The sequence below is a fragment of the Serinus canaria genome, chromosome 2 (genome assembly GCF_022539315.1).
Source record: "Serinus canaria isolate serCan28SL12 chromosome 2, serCan2020, whole genome shotgun sequence".
Lineage (NCBI taxonomy): Eukaryota > Metazoa > Chordata > Aves > Passeriformes > Fringillidae > Serinus > Serinus canaria.
In genome coordinates, this window is record NC_066315.1 from 20,165,705 (window position 1) to 20,183,490 (window position 17,786).

A 17,786-nucleotide genomic window follows, 5' to 3' on the forward strand; every position below is an offset into this window, starting at 1 on the left:
GGCGCCGCTCAGCGCCCGGCCATGCCGAGGAGCGGGCGGGGGGCCCTGCCCTACCCAGCCCGGCTCCGCTCCGCTCTGCTCCTCTCTGCTCCTCCCTACCCTGCCCTGCCTGCTGCCGGCGGGGAGCGCTCAGCGCCGGGACGGGGCAGCGCCGGCGGCGGGCGCGGGGGAGGGCAGGGGGCGGTGCGTGGGGAAGAGGGAAAGTGACAGCGAGCGTCTCCCTCGGCAGCGCCGGGCGGGGGCGGCACCGGCATCGGCACCGGCATCCGCGCCCAGCGCCATCCGGCCGAGCCCGTACGCGGCCGAGCGGCGAGCAGCAAAGTTGGGGCTGTGGGCCGGGGTGCGGTCAGGCCCGGCTTTTCCCTTCAGCCCTGCCGGGCGTCTCGACCCTGGCCGCACGGCATCGCCTGCCTCAGCGCCCTCCGGCTAAGACCTGCTGTTTCAGTGAGCAAAACGGCGCTTCGACAGAGAAAGTTCCACAGGTCTCTCGTGTTGATAGGGTTTTTGCCCGTACTTGGAGGTTCCTGTGCACGTATCAACAAGGGATGAGTAAGATGAAGCCCGCTGTCGAATTTTATTTAACCTATGTCTGCACCATCTCAGTCGCGCTATCAGGTACCCCACAGGAGGCGTTTGAAACACCTGTCTGGAACCTGATCCTGCAAAATCACCCTCCACCCCTGAGATGATCTTTCACTTCTTGTGAATGACAGATCATTTTGGTCCTGACAGAGACCAAACTCTCTGACCCTGAGAAGCCCACGATGGCTGATACCTTTCTTTCACTGGATGGGACCTAGCTGTGCCCCATGCAGCATGAGGGAAACTAATGTTTTAAGAATCACTTTGTGGTGGTTTGTGAAATCGCTTATCAGCTTATTAGAAACAGTGAAAACTCAGTCTAGAAACTGACTGGCCTAATGTCACACACTTAAAATCACAACCATTACTAAAAGTAATGAAAGTCACTTTCAGGAAAAGAAGCCAGCAAACCAAAGCCAGCACAAAAGCCAGATCAATTTCAAGAAGTACTTTCAAGCTTTGTCCAGATTGCATCGTTGATTTATTTCATTTTTCATAATAGCTAATAGCGAGTTCCTTTCTGAATTAGCTTACCCCTATGGATTTTCTTATATGAATAGTGAAAATCTTACAGGAAATGCCCTTTTTTTTTTTTTTTTTTTTTTGTGAAGGGATTAGCTTTCTCTGCAAGAGGAAGAGCTCTGAGGTTTGAAGAACTTTCACTTGTCCAAAAAATTTCATGTTTATTTTTGAAGACAGCATTTCAAAATTATTTTCTAGAATTGTAAAGTGTTATCCATGACAAAACACAACCTTAATTTAAAGTGAAAAGTGTGGGGTTTATTGCTTTCTTTCAAGTAACTTAATAGATATGTTAAACAATCTTGAAACCACAAAGATGCTGGAGCCTGGACTCCTTCCAGATGTTCTTCAGGTAGTTATAACCAAAAAGATAATTTCTTTTTAGATATTTGGTATGAAAAATGCATACTTCAACATCTAGTAGAGGCTTTAAAGTAGTTATTTCTTTGAGACTTACAAATTTAATTCTTTGAATGGAATTGCTTTTTGTGACCATCATCAGTATTAAGGAATTTACTGAAAAACCTAAACACAGCATTCATGTTGATGATTGCTGAGTGGCATATTATCATTGAAAGATGTTGTCTTTGAATTTCTAACACCTTTATGGCTTTGGAGCAATTTATCCTTCTGTTTGGAGGCACTCTCTAGGACAGGCGCTTGATGATCCCCCATGACTCAGTGCATCTACTTGGTAGATTTTCAGGCATCTGTCAGAGATTGCCTGTTCTCTCTCACACAGAGAAGGGAGTGGAAGTCACTTCATCATGTAACAGTGACCCTTCATATTGCCTTCTGGATTTTCACTTTGTAAAGAGTGTATAAATTGGAGCATTTTTTCAAGTATACCATCCTTCTGCAAGAGTAGTAGTGATCGTTTTTGAAACAATACAGTTTCTAAAACCATAAATTGTGAATCTAGATTGAAAGACTATTTCTACTCTCTTATAAATTCGAGCTTGAATATGTCAATTTAAGTTCATTTTTTGTGTGCTCAGTCATGCCCTTTATGATTAGTTTGTATTTTTTTTTTCTTTCTAATATAAAAATATAATGGTAATTATTATGCTTGTTTATGTACACCCAGATAGGATCTGTAGAAAGCAAAGACTCAGGAAAGAAGTTTTCCCCACAACACACACACATATAACATCTGAATTTTTAGTAAATTTATTTGTTTTTTCTTTCTGAGGAAAAATATTCTACATACCTGTTCTTTAGCAGCAATTATCATTCATTGCTTTGATGTAATGATTGGCTGGAAAATTAGCATAGAAAAATTATTGTATTTTATTCTGTTTCACCATTTTTGTTCAACAGTTAATCCAACCTAACCTTGAAATGTGCAGTGAAAATCCTTCAGCTGAACACATATGCATGCAGTCATCCCTCTGCATGCTGTTTTTGGCCACCTCTGCTCCAGGAGAAGGGTCAATGTGTAAAAACAATGTGCAGAGATTCTAAATTGCTTGCTCTTTCTCAAGGGGAAAAGCAACCTGGTATGCCTAACCCCTTCTCAGCAGAAAACCACACTGCTGCATTTATTTACACTTTTATCTGCAACGAAGAGGTGTTGTGCATGCTTATTTGTTTTTTTTCATAAACATGTAAATGTTAGAAAACCAGAAGAAAACACAAGCTGTTTTGTTCATAGGGCTTTTTTTTTTCTTTAAAAAAACAATCCCAAAAGCTTAGACTGACAAACAAGATAACCTGATTTGGGTGCCAAAAATAGCTGGGTTTTTGCATGAGAGTTTAGATGTTCTTTTAAAGCAAGGAGGGCTGTATTACTTTGCATATTTAATTGTTCTTTACCACCAGTATAAGAATGTGACATCAGCACCATGTCCTGACCTTTATACCCATGTATGGCAAGTACATTTTTGGTTTAGCCTTTAACTATCACCTAAATGGGCAAAAAATAGGCCAAGGAGGCTTGGCTGATATTTGTGCAAGTGAAGGTAAAATCTAATAACTTAGACTCAAGGGACTTCATTAAAAACTTGCACAAATACAGACCAGTGAGTTTACAATTATTCTTATGAAACTATATAAAATGCTTCTAACTGAGCATACGTTTAAAGCCTTGGTATAGAGCATTTCTTTAGGACTTTCAGCTAACAAGAAATGCTGGCCATCTATTAGTCTGTGCCACCTCCTGCCTTAAATGAATCGTAGCCAGAAATTCAATATCGTGGAAAAAAAACCAAATTCACTTGATTACCTGGTTTTAATATCTCAAAACAGACATAGTTCATCTTTTTTCAGTGATAAAGTGGAAGCTGCCTGTCACAAGTGCAAATTAGAGGGGTTCCTCTTATTTTAGTACTTTATCTTTCACACAAGTCTGAACAAAACCACTCCAGACAGGCTCACTTTTGAATCCATTATCAGTCTGTATCAGAGCACAACACCACCTGGCTGGATTTAATGAACTGATCCATTCTCCCAGCTCCTGTTTATTACACTTTATTCTTGGATATAGGTGCCATGCACCTAAGAAAGCCTTGATTGATACCATTACAATGTATTCTGGAGAAGACAGGATTGGAAGGAGAAAGGCTTCCACATGATGGAAGGTAGGAGCAATATATAAACACTGGCAAAAATGCTTTTAATGCACAGAAAGGCTCACAATACTTGAAAAAGCCACAACACCTACTAAGCACATATTTTCAGGCCTTTGCAAAACGTGACCAAAAAAGGCACGTTCCCGCTTGCAAGCTGTTCACATTGCAAGAGCAAATTTGCTGTCGATGGGTTGTATACAAAGTTCATGTTTGATTAAGCACTTCTGCAGAAGTTGCTGGTTTCAGTTGATATTTTCTTTGCTTTTTCTTTGCTCTCCTGTCATAACTGAGCCTGCATATCTCCTTTTGTATCCCCAGTCCTTACCAACTATGGCGTTCCTATTTATAGTATCATTTTTCTCTTATTAAATACTTGAATCGCAACAGCACAAAAAGGCTTTATAGCATTCTCACCCACAAATATGCTCAGCCCATGTGAGTTACTGACATGAGAGAAAGATTTTAATAGATCGTGTGTGGCCTGTGTCCAAGGACAGCATCCAAACTCTCCACAGCTCCTTAAGGATGGCCTTTCCTCCACCCTTCCTTGAGCCCTGTGCTCAGTTTAGACTTCTCTGCTTTTGGGTAGTTTGTTGGTGGTTTTTTTTTTCAACCCAACAATCCTTTATTTGTGGCACTGAGGCAAAACTTCATTCAGAATAAATTGTGTAAGACAAGACAGTGACAACCTCTAGTAAGTGCGCGGGTTGCAAAACCGCCGACGTGGTTGACAGTTAACTCATCGTTACCAAGGCTGCTGGCAGAGTTAATAAGTCTGAGAGTATTGAAATTCTTTGCCAATTTATACATGTACAGATTTGAAGTGCAGATCGATGATGGCACCACTCCATGTTGCCATCTAGTCAGCTTTAAAAGTGAGCATTTGCCAGATGTCATTTCCCTCCCTCCTTGCCTTGGCTGCGCTAATCTGATCCTCCATGGCACACTGCTTGGCTCCTGGAGCAGGAGGGACTCCACTCAAGAACTAAAGGTAAAATGTAGCAGAAAATTAATTATCTTACCATAGGGTAAATCTGCTGTTTTATCTCTGAACCATCCTACCATGAAGACTGAGTAGTGCAACTGCCAGGGTGAAAGGGGAAGGAGAGACGGCAGGAATACACAACTCGGAGCAGGGCTGAAAAATTCCTTCCTGGCAGCACACCAAACCTTAAGGCAGCCTGGCTATAAACATCTAACTGCAAAGGCTTAGTTTTGAGAACATTACTGCAGAATAACGCTGATTTGATTTCAGAAAAGTAATTTTTGGTAAGTACTTTGAGTTTATGCAACAAAAAGAGGCAAGGAAAGACACGTCTTCAAGCTTTTGTTTTTTTCTCCTTTTTCTCACATATTGCTATGCCTCTTTTACTCAAATTTCACCCAATCTTTACCAAAACTGAAGTTCTCATTTTGTGATGTAAGTGCTATGATTGACACAGTCAATTAATTGCCATCAAAACCAACTTTTCTATTTCCAGAGAAAATTTTTAAGGGAAACCTCTGTGCCCCTAAAACATGAAATAGTGCATAAGGCTCCACCATCTCTGACTCCATGCTGCGCTGAATTTTATTGAGATAACCATCCTTGAAGTGTCCTTCAAAAACCTAAAACCAAGTTAGTACATACATAATAATTTTCTGTTGTAACACTGCCATCCCATCTGATTTCTCTAGAAAAAAAAAAGCCAAAAGCCTAAAACAGTATTCTGATCCCAGTCATGTGCAAAGAAGAAAACAGTGGCAAGTATCAATCAAATGTACTATACATATTGAAAGTAAACAAGAACTTTTATATTATTTTGAAACCATAATACATTATAAAATACACCCTCAAATACTTCCTGCAACATGTTTCTCAAATCTGCATGGCTTCCTTATGTCATTGCATGCTAAGAAAATTAATTCCCCTTCAAATTTGCTCTGGTCTATTTTGTAGGAGGAATAGCTTGAAATAGACATATCTTTTTTTTTTTAATATATTTTTTTCATTATGGAATTACACTTATAAAAATAATAGGAAAGGATCAACTTCTAAAATCACAAATCTATTAAAAGCATAAGCTAATATATTGGTGTCCAAGCCTGTGCCACCCAGGACTTTAATAATTAAACCACTCTGCAGTACTCCAGTGGGGAGTTCAGGAGCTGCTGCTGAAAGCCATGGTGAAAACCATGGTGAAACACATCCCTTTTCACTCTTGGGTTAGTTGCTTGGATGCCTATTTCTGAAAAAGACAGCAAAGAAAGAAAAGGAGGAAGCATTGCTCTTTCAAGGAGGGCATTTCAGGCCATCAGTGACCTCACAAGGCATCCATAAAAGCCCAAAATCTTCAGTATAACTTAAACCAATCCCTTGATAAGAAATCTGGTCAGAACTTCTTTTCCTTATGGCACTTGTTAAACTCTGTAGTCACTGAAGACACGTGTTAGTGGCAGACTGCATCAGCTCTGGTGTGCCATCTCAAGTCTGCCCAGGTGAATTCAATAGGCAGAGGCAGCTCCATGGCAACAAATACTAAAGAAACATCCTGTTAGCCAGAGACCTCATTCTGCAAAGATACATGGAGCGTATTCTAGCACAACAGGAAGAAAAATGAATTTCAAAGAGTGATAATGAGCAAAGCCTTAAAAAATTTCCTCCTCAAAAAAAAGAGGCAGATCATGGTCTTTGGTAATTAGCCATAAAGGATTTTTCCTGAGAACAAAATATCTTCCAGATGAAATTTTACAGCCTTTGTTTGGACAATATTCGAATAAATTTCATGCTGTTGCTTTGTTTCCTTTCTTTTTTTTCCTGGTATAATCATTGTGCATCTGTTTGTTCACTCAAAACTCAGGAAGACCTGTCAGTTTTCACATCCACCTGAAGGCAGAAGCATCAAAAAAGAAAACCATTCCTCTTCAGCTATTACTTAAGCCCTAGTTTTCCAAGATTTGTGAATGATCTGTACATCAGGGTACCAAAAGGAGTCCTGAAAATCATTCATGAATGTAGCTTCATTAGTTTCATAGAGCCCTTCACGAGTTACAAAGTGCTCTACACTAGTTTTTGATTGGATGTCAGAATCCCAAACATGATTTCTCCTGCATTGGACATATTTCAGTATGGCTTATAAAAACTAACATAGTTCTTACTTCACACAAGCTTTTTTCTAGCACTTCATAAACAGTAATTCAACATTTACTGTAGCTAATATGCTTATATCTTCTGAATGCTCATCTACTCTTCACTACATAGCAAAACCCCATGATTTCATTTCATTTAGAATAGATCAAACATATGAAAAAAGAAAACACTCTGTATTAAGATAAGTCTCTCAACAACAGAATAATATATAGGGGAATGGCTGCTTGCATAAGTAGCAGGGAAAATGTCATAAATATTTCTTACCAGTGTGAGTCTCTGGGCTCTTCAAGTTGGGTCACTGTGAGGTTGCTTCTTGGAGAAAAATCTCTGTTGCATGCTTTTACAAAAAACAAACTGTTTTATTTAGTTTTGCTCTATATGCCACCCAGCATAAAGGAAATAATGACAGTAACATAGTGAGTTAGTCAGAACCAAAACTTTAGCTGTTTGTAGACAAACTATTATTTAGGAATCAACTCCTGAATTCCTGCTGTTTCAAATCCAATATACCAGTTTAAAACAAGACTAATTTTTGATTCTCACTTTTATGTTCAGTGTAATAGTTCTCTAAACAGTAGCCATTGCTGAAGCATCAAAGGGCCAGCTAAATGTGGTCACCCACTCAGCAATTCCAACTTCATTTGCCATGTAGTTCCTTCTGGAGGAAACATCAGTTTGTTTTCTGTGTTTGTTCAGCCATTAGCATTAAACTAAAGGGCTTTTACTAGGAACTTTTGCCAGAGTAAGTGTTTCGGTTTGGTTTGGGGTTTTTTTTTTGGTGGGTTTTTTTCCCCTAAGTAAACAAGGTTGAAGTTATAAGAAGGGCTTTTACATGTCTTTTATTAATTAGCAATGAAACAGAGTAGACACCCAAGTATCTACATGAAGATCTTGTGGAAGACAGAAACTTGTTATATCCTCCTTGCTCTGAGAGCTCGTAAACAGATTAGGTGCTGCTCATAAGGGCTCCTTCACACTGCAACTGAGATCACTACGTGTCTGGGTGTCTGCTCTGCTTTTCTTGGATTGCACATATGCTGTTGTGAAACAAGCCTGTGAACTCTTTCTAATTATCCTTCATGTTGCTGTTTGCCACTGCAATGAAAGTTCATTTACCACAATCTACTACAGTGTCTATATATAATCTCCATGTGCATAGCTACATTCTGCATGTTGTAAGAAAATTCATCACTATTTTGCATTTGCTACCATGCTTCAATTAGAAAGCGAAAAAAACAACTCTAAGATAGGTGTGTTTCTTGCACAAATATGTGATCCAGTACATTTAATACTTTCATTATTCTGAATGTCTTGCAGAATTAGTAATTTTGCCAAATGGCTTGCACTGTATAATTTGAATGCTATTTTTTTTAACATTTTAAAATGTAATGTTGATTAGAAATAATAGTATAATTAGCCAGTGAAATTATAACTTGCAAGTCAGAAAAAAGAAATACAGAACAGTTCAGTGTTTCCGCAGTGAGACTGTACTGGCTTTTTAACCAAAAAAGGCATTGGATAAATTAAGATATTCTTTAAGAACAGTAATAAAATCTCAGGATATTTCAAACTTCTTGGAATATTCAACCATCTGACTAAAAATTAATATTTATTACTTGTCCTATGAAAATGTGTGTTCAGAACAGAGACCATTCGTGATCATAGAATCACAGAATTACTGACCAGTTTGAGTTGGAAGGGACATTTAAAGCTCATCTGGTCCACTCCCCTGCAATGAGCAGAGATATCCTCAACTACATCAGGCTGCTCAGAGCCCTGTCCAATCTGACTTGGAATGTTTTTAGGGATGGTGCATCCACTGCCTGGGATGGTTACAGGAACTTCCTGACAGATATATGTTGTAGATATAAGCATCGTTTTAGGAGTTTCTTTGGGAAAGAGTTACCTATTCTTTGGTCCCAGGTGCAACTTGAAAGAGAAACACAAATCCATCCAGTTGAGTGGCTTTAAGATCACTTGGCACCCCGGGAGGGTTTTCCAGGTTTGCTCTTTACTACTTCTGAACCTCAATTCAGATCCCATTTTGTGAGGTAATCCTATTTTTAGATCAGCCCTTACATTTTAGAAATAGCTAAAGTTTCAGAGATACTACATAACATCTTTTAGAAAAAATCCAAACTTACTGAATAAAACAAAATAAAGTCAATTCCAAACAGAAAAACTTGACAAAAAGTATTGAAACACAATTGGTACACTTGATCTGAGGCATCTTAAAGATGATCTTTTTTGGCTTTTGGATAATTAAACAGATATCATATTACAGACCAAAAGGTCCTTAAAAACAGAAACAAACATTCTCTAAGTGTAGTTACTGTTTGCTTAGTAGGTCTGTGCATACATATTTTTTCAAATGATAAGCAACATTATTATTTATTATTATTAAAAAGGTAGACTGGCTGTAAATGTAACATACAAGTTAAAAAACTATACATAATTTTAATATTTAAATTTTTATAATAATAATAATAATTTTAAACTAATAATTTTATTATTGTAAAAATAATAATTTTTTAATTATTATTTTTTAATAATTCCTTTTCCTGTTAAAGGAATTATTTAAAAATAATTCCTTTAACAGAAAAAAAATCTGTAAAAAAAATGTCCAGGAAGTAAAATATTACATTGCAACCTACCAGTGAAATGGAACATTCGGCATTCACTAACACTTCCACACCTTCCTTGTTAAACATATACTTCAGTAGGGAAAGCACTGAAGAATAAACTTAGGTATAATATGAAAATATAGTTTGATTATATTTTCAGAGCTCAGAGAGTTAGTAGTAGCATTGTATTGCACTCAAAGTTAATGATCAGACTGGGAACCATTTGCAATAAGTGTATAGCATCAGTTTAGTACAAAACCAAACATCCTCCCACTCCAAATCAAAATGAAGACTTTCAAGGCTTAGTATCTTATAATTGTTTGTTGCTCCCACTTTTATCTCCCAGACAAGCTGAATCAAGCTTGTTTGGAATAATTCAATGCAGTTACTTTAAAAGTGTGTTTAGCATCTGTACAAAAAAGGAGGACTAGATTTGACTGGCCAGCTTCATTGGCAAAGGTATATAGTAAACCCCACTTGTAATTCATAGCACAGGTTCCTCTGTCTGGGATCCAAGGCCAAGTTTGGGGGAAAAAATGGAATAGAAAGAAAGACAAAAGAAAAAAAAATACTAATTAAAATTCCTGGTAAAATTAAAATAGTAAAAGTCTGAAAAATTTGAAAATACAGACAGAAAGGTATTTGAAAAACAGTTGTTTTCTACAGAATATAAAATATTTTTCAAGCAGTTTTGATCTTTACTTAGCCATTCAGACTAGCAGAAGGAAAACCATGTTGTTAACATAGAAATGCTGTGGACTCTGCCATAAATTGTCTTGTTTCACTTGTATCAGAGCAGTGCTGTAAGGTCTCAGGTGTGAAGCCCTCAGGCTGTACAGTACAGAAAAAATCTACCTGCTGCAGAAGTAAAATCAGCACTGTTTGTTAGATGACAAAGGCCATGTGATCCTTGAATATTATCTTTGTCAGTAGGAAATTACAGTTCTCTGCAGGATCTTAGATTAACAAGAACCTGCCTCATCAAGAGACATTTTTATAATCTCTATTTCAACTTCCCTGGCTCTCTGGAAAAATACCTCAAGATCTTAATACTGTGAACAAAGACATCTGCAGATAAATGCAAAAATCTTTGCATTTCTAGCCCAAAACAAATGTATTGTTAAATATTTGTCAGTCAGTGGCTTTGCTGAAAGCAAATCACTGCAGATTGGAAATCCAGATTATTTCATGACCCTCTCCCCTGCTTTAAAATTTTTTTGAGAAACAACTTCTGGTCCACAGAGATTTCTGAAGCCAAGGACAGATGAAAGCTTGGTGTGGAACAACAGTGGCTCTGTAACTCCATGGTATAGCAAAGAGAGTAAAGCTGTGTCCCAGCACATCCCTGGCAGTCAGAAGTCTGTACTGAGAAAGGCTGAAGGCAGCTGGCAGGGAAAACAGGAGAGTGCTGGGATCCAGCCAGGGCTGCACATTCCACCTGAACAAGCTGGTAGTGCTCAGGTGGCTGGCACTCACTGCACTCTGTGCTGCTGGAAGCATGCTGCCTTGGTGCTGGTCAGCTGTTGTAAAACTGCCTTTGATTTATGGCTTCAGCCTGTGTCATCCTTGGCTACAGTGGGATAGGTGCTGAACCTCACAGGCCAGCTAAATGTGGGGCTGTCTGAATCTCTAACCCTTCTGCTGGTCATTTTCCTGATTGTCTTAGAGGGAAGGTAATTCAACTGAAGATTTCTCCATGTGGATATAACTTCACACATGGAAACCGTGAGGCCAAAGTGCCCTAAGACAAACACAGCAGAATGTCATGAATGGGAAATGATGCTTGGCTGTTCTCTGGACACTGGGACTGAGTCACAAACAGAATTTCTGTTAACGCTAATTCCCATGCATTTGGAGCACAGACAGGTTAGACTCCTGTGCTGGCACTTCTCAGATTGCACCATAATCAACAAAAAACAGCCAGAAAATGTGTGCAGTAAAGCCAATTCACACAAAGAGCCATATAACTGCAGAATTTTAAGCCTTACAGGAAATAATATACAGTGTCAGAAAGGCAAAAACCACACATACCACAAAGCAAGGACATCAGGACTGATTGCACTAATGAAAAAGTTTTTTTAACTTCTGGTAATTAGTATTAGTTTGGAAGGACTGTAAAATGTTGTCTTATCTAACCTACTCCATTTCACTCTAGTAAGTATGTATATGCCAAAAGACCTTTGTTTCTATGGCTCCTCAGTTGCTTTTAATTAAGTTTAAGAGAAAAACCTATGTAGTGCTGTACATCCCACTTAGAAAATCTAAGTCAAAATGTCAAAAAGCTACATTATGCTGAGAGATACCACAGAAAAAGTTTTAGCTTTAAGCAGGGCAGAATCAAAAAAAAGTTCATTGATAGAGATGAACTATGATTCTGCATTTCAGACTTTGGAATTTATTTGATGACTGCTTATACATTCCTACCAGGCTGGCATATTAAGTGCCAATCAGCCAAATATCTGTGGTGCTGAAATACTGTTTGCTTCAATAGCAAACAGTATTTCATATAGAATGGGAATAATTGGTTGCCTAATAAATCTAATCACTTTCTTGGGGCTAAAAGTGCAAAATCTGCTCCCTGGTGTCTCCTTCCCTTTTCATCAGAGTAACAATTCTTCTATTGCTCAAGGTTGAGCATTCCAAATACTTTGGTATTTATTCTGATTGTAATGTGAGTTATCAGTAGGTTTCTACCTGATGACTTTATTACTAGAATTTCACAGCAGCTCTTGTATCAGGGTTATTTTAAGCATATATTGGTTGTAGCACTCATTGAAGCTTCTCAGATTAACAATACTGATGTGAACACACAGCCTCATGCACAAGAACACTGCTAGTAAGAGCAATCCATATGATAATACTTCCAAAAATAGTGTTTCACCAGTGTTACTTCTGAGCAACAAAACTCCCCCAAGAGACTTGTAAACATCATACCCACATTAGTAGTTGTGTCATGTACAACCACATCACAATGTGCCAGGTCTAGGCAAAACTTTTGAAAAAGTCAGTATTTTATTTCAGCTTCATAAATATAAATCCAGTCCAGTAAAGGATATCAGCAAGTAGGCTAGTATGAAAGTAATAATAATTTTTTTAAAATCCCTTTCTGTGACATCAGCTGTTCTAAAGTGAATAAGATGAGTAACAGCCAGTTGGGATAACTTAGTTGTTATTTTGATTGATAAACTCCTATGACAGAGCTCTGAATTGAGGCAGACACCAGGCAAGCTCTAGTTATTTTAATAATAATTTAAAACAATTATTCTCAACAAAACTCTTCTTATGTATTTTATAAGGATGAACTATTTTGGAATTATTATCATAATTCTTTCAGAGAGAAGGAAAATACTAACACTATAAATATGCACTCTTCTTTATAAACAGTCATCTCATTTTCTCATTTACTCATTTATAAGGAGTATTTCAAGCTATTATAGAAGCATGCTTTAAATCACAATTGTCTTTAAAATGATGAGTCATTTGAGTTTCAGCTAAGGCAGCTCAGTTTGAACAGCTGCCAGCTGGGGTATATGAGGTGGGATACACACACAAGCCACCTTTTCCCACTGAGAATTTTTCAGGAATAGTTTCTTAGTGCTCTCGTCACATTTCACATTAGCACAGGTGCAAGAAGAGTAGCTCAAATTAGGCCAGGTTCTCTGAGAATTGCCAGATAAGTCACTCGAGAGAGGAGATCAGATTTTTCTGTTTGATTGTTTCAGTGCTCTGGGCTTCTATCAAGAATTAACACTGCTCTAAGATGAAGGTGGTTTATTGCAGTTCACTAAATTTGCTAAGATTACTGTTCCTCAGAGGATTTACAGCACTGACAGCTACTGCATAGCCCTTTTTGCATAGTAACCTGAAAACCAGGTTGGAATACTGAGTGTACCTCTCTTCCCTATATGGATACAACTCCACTGTACTGCTGTAGCTGGGGGAAATTTGAAATCTGTGGAAGTAGCAGTGCCCTGAGCTGGGCACTCCAGGCAAAGCCACTGCTCTTGTCCTGAGACTCTTGCTCTTCAAGATTTTGCACCAGCCACTGTTTTAAATATTCAAACCTTTAAAATGAGATCTGTTGAGGTAGTCAATATTATTTCTTTACAAAATAAAAGAGACCTGAACCCCCTATCTTCTAAACCTCTACAAGATCTTGGGTAGAAAACAAGTTCACAGGTTCGTAACCCTAGTAACCTGTTTTCCACAACAGCTTCCAAATTATCTTTTCCATTATGTTAAAATCTGATCTTGCTAGGAATTCCCAAATGAGAAATAAAAATGCATTTAAAACACAGAAATGCTATAAAATGAGAAGAGGTAGCTATTACTTCAACAGTTTTGGAAGGTTTCAAGCCTTTTGGTCCTGGCACAGTGCAAAAAACCACAACCAAATGCAAATATTTACTGCAAAGCCTGTTTTTTTATATCTAAAAATTTTAAGGATGACAGCCAAATGTCTTGTCAATCCACTATGAGAGACCAAAAAGGAACAGCCTTTCTTTGTTATAATATTCAGTGCATAATAATGGAGTAAATTTTCCTGCCAGAAAATTACCTATTAATTTTCATTTCTGCTATCTTGGATCTGGCCCACACCATAAATAAGGGATTAGTAGGAGGCATACATTCATAAAAATGCATTTACTATCACTTTCATTACCTCTAGATTTTCTTCAGACCATAAATGTATTCTCAGGGCAAACATGCAATATACACGTAGTAACAGCACCAAAAGTGTTTGTGTTTTCAAATGATTTATGATATGAAATGTTATTTTCTGTGACTTTAGGAGCAATATATATCTGAAAAAATTATAACATTTAGAAAATAGATACTAGTTTCCCTAGAGCAGCCATATCATCAACTTCTGTTTTATTGTTTACAACCAAAAGATGTCAAGAAACAATATCTAAAACATTCCATGGTTTGCAAACCATTGAGCTAATTTTATTTTAAACCCCCTTACTTGTGTCATGAGAAAGATAGGAATTACACTTCTTAAGGAAATGCATTTTTAGGACTTCACATTAAACATTTACATGGGATTAAATGCTATTGAAACAGCATTTCTTGGGTGAATAGAAGTAATTCACAATTCCAGAGCTGTTAACAGCACAAAAGATTGCCTTTCATTGTACCAGAGCAAAGTATGAGTCTTAAGGCAAATAAAGGTATTCCCTGGAGGAACCAAATTTTGAACATTTTGGAAAAAAAGTTCATGGGAACAAATGCTGCTGTAATAAGCCTGCTGAATACCCTCCATTCTATCTTGTAGCACCTTTGGGAATGCCAGCTAGTTGTACTTGCCTGAAAAAAACCTTTGAGAAAGTGTGTGATCAAAGTAGCAAAAGTAAGTGAAACAGCACAGAAGAATGTATTTGTGAACTTCCTAAGATTTAATTTTCCTTTTCTTCAGAGGAAGTATTGTGTAAGTTTCTACATTTGTAACTATAAATACTGATAATTTTTGATAGCAAAAAATAAGCTGTTGAGATTCAGGGTGAACTGCTTCCTGCAGTGATTCTCTAAGGGGCCCTGAAAACTGTTTTAATTAAAGGATTTGTGATTTTTATTTTTTTAATTTAAATAAATGCACTGAGATCACCTTTGAAACATATTCAGTTTTTTATTGCAGTTCACCCACATTTACCTTTAATTTCTTCCTGGTTTCTTCTAAGGAAATCTCAGAAGTGTAAGGGGCTATTGCTTCAACTGAGTACACATTCACTCAGATAAAGAGACATCTTACAAACTTGGCATTTTAAAGCCTGTGCTCCAGACTTATGAACAGCTTTGTAAAGACAAGAAGTTCTATCCAAATAGAAAACTTTATCTGATGGGCACATTTTGGCATTAACAAATGCATGGAAAGTACAGTCAGATCTGAGCAGTGCAGGAAAATGAAGGAATTTATTGATAGCAAGTAAACTGTTAACATATGAATTTAAAACATCATTCTTTGAATTTCAGATTTTCAAACAAGCTTATTGATGAGACAGTGTTTGGGTACTTCACATACTGACATAGCTTTGGCAGAAATAAAGATGGTAGTAAGTGGAGTTTGAACTTTTTATTTTTATTTTTAAAAAATGCTTAATTGTTTAAACTTTTAACATATAAATCTATAGCTCTAGTGGGTTTTGCACAGCATAAGTTGTACTAATTTGCAGGGATGTGGACTGGCTGGGAGTGTTAGAATAAAAGAAAATAACTGTGCAATATTTGTCTCATCTCATTCTTTTCCCATCTCTAGAAGTAGCAGTGGTTTGACAGAGAATATTGTGCACTATTGGAACTCTCTAAGGCTGGATGGAAAGGACAAAGTTGGGGTTAAGTTGCTATACATGGATAATTTTAGAGTTACATAAACTTGTTAAATAACTCCATTTGGTTCATAAGCTCCCCAAATTCAGCTTCTGTTACAGTCTAAGCAATTCAGAATGTTATCTCTCAAGGATTCAAGACCTAGAAATGAAGAATTTTCTAGGGGCCAGCCAAGCCATGCTTCAAAATTGCCTAATTTGTGAACTATCCTGTGACCAAAAGTAGGATCACTGCCTTTCCAGAGATGGTTGAGGGAAAAACACAGATCCCTATTCTTAGGCAAGATATGTAATGTGTGAAGAACGTTGCTGGGGATATTGCCTTGTTGCTTTTATCAGGAGGAGCTTGAGATCCCTGTTTCCTACTCCCCAAAGGACTGTGCTTACATCACACTTGCTGGCAGCTCTGAGGCATGACACTCATCTATTCTCTTTAGAACTACATAGGAATTAATTTAAGGTGGTAGGTTGGAGAAAAAGAAAAGAAGGAATGTGATCTGCAGGTGGTAAAGAGCTGGGGGTTGTGCTGCCCTTGAGAGGGATCTTCATGGGCTGGGGAAATTGGCAAACAGGAATCTCATCAAGTTCAAAAAGTCAAAATGCCAAGTCCTGTCCCTGGGGAGGAATAACCCCATGCACCAGTACAGGCTGGGATCAAGCTGGAAATCAGCTTTGTAAAGGAGACTTTTGCCCTTTTGTGCTGTAAGGACACATTGCTGGCTCATGTCCAGCTTGTCCATCAGCATTGCCTTTCTGCTCAGCCCTGATGAGACATATCTGGGCCCAATGCTGAACTTCCCAGGACTAGAAACACATGGAAACACAAGGACAGCAAAGTTGTACAAAGATGCTTAAAGGCTTGTAGCATTTGCTGCATGAGGAGAAGCTGAGAGGGCTGGGACTGCTCACCCTCAGGAAGAGAAGGCCTGGCGGCATCTTATCCATAAGCATGGATACTTGAAGTTAAACTGTTGTTGTGCAGAAGATGGAGGCTCAGTGGTATTTAGTGAGAGGACAAGAGGTGAAGTGCACACATTGAAACAGGGTGAGTGCTGGCACAGGTTCCCCAGAGAGGTTGTGCAGTCTCCATCCTTGGAGATTCTCAACACTTAGCTGATACATGACTGTGGGAAACCTTGCCTAGCTGAACCTGCTCTGAGCTAGGGTGGTTGGACTAGAGAATCTCCAGAGGTGTTTGCCCACCTCAGCTCTTCTTTGGCTGTTACTCTTCAGCCTGGTGACAAATTTATCACTTGGGGATTCTGGTCTTTGCTCCAAGGAACAGTAGGCCCTGGAGAAAATGCACTAGCAGTCTCTGGAAATGACTCTAACTAGTTTTGGATTAGTTTTTGAGTATTCTGATCTGCAATTACATTTTATACAGCCTGGCAGAATAGCCCCCTTCAACTAATCTAACAGAGAAGTGATCAGATGCAGATCTTTAATAGAAAATGTGTGCACTATCTGGAGAGGTTTATATCCAATTCTTTATATCCAATTCTTTATATCCAGACAGGATTATCCCTGCAATCTCAAAGGTCTCTAAACTCTAGAGAAAAAGGTAGGATAAATATATTTTGCTACCTTTTGCATTAGCCATACCTAGAAACAGGTGGTTTCTGTGCAGAATTTGGGGCTTTTCACTGACAATTATTTTCTGTCCTACTGCTCTTGTGCTACCTTATAAAGCCTTGTGCAAAGGAAGCAGAGCTAAGGAAGTTTCTTTTGCTGTATCTAACTACAAACTGACAAACTTACCAAGCCCTAGGGGTTACTTGAAGCACCCAAAGATGCTGTTTAAAACTGGCTGGAAATCTCCATGTTTTGAGCTTTCTGTTGAACTCTAGTAGAAATCCTTACCATTTCCTGGCCATTCTGCAGAATTCAGCTGATGAGATAATGTGAGAGACAAGACATGGAAAAAACCTCATTTGTGAAGGAACTCTCTTCTTCATTTGATTTTCTCTCAGAGAGCTTGATTGATTATTCTCTCATTTAAGTAGGCAATATGGAACAGTGTATAAATAGAATG

The 17,786-nt window shown here is 38.2% G+C and overlaps 1 long non-coding RNA gene across 1 annotated transcript in view; it reads left to right on the forward strand.

Annotated features, from left to right (window-relative positions):
- The first annotated feature begins 4,579 nt into the window (after positions 1–4,579).
- Positions 4,580–17,786, forward strand: part of LOC108961471 (uncharacterized) — a 33,678-nt gene continuing 20,471 nt past the window's right edge. Inside the window, exon 1 of the long non-coding RNA XR_001989785.2 lies at positions 4,580–4,665. This is a non-coding gene — a long non-coding RNA (uncharacterized LOC108961471). The remainder of the gene's footprint in view (positions 4,666–17,786) is intronic.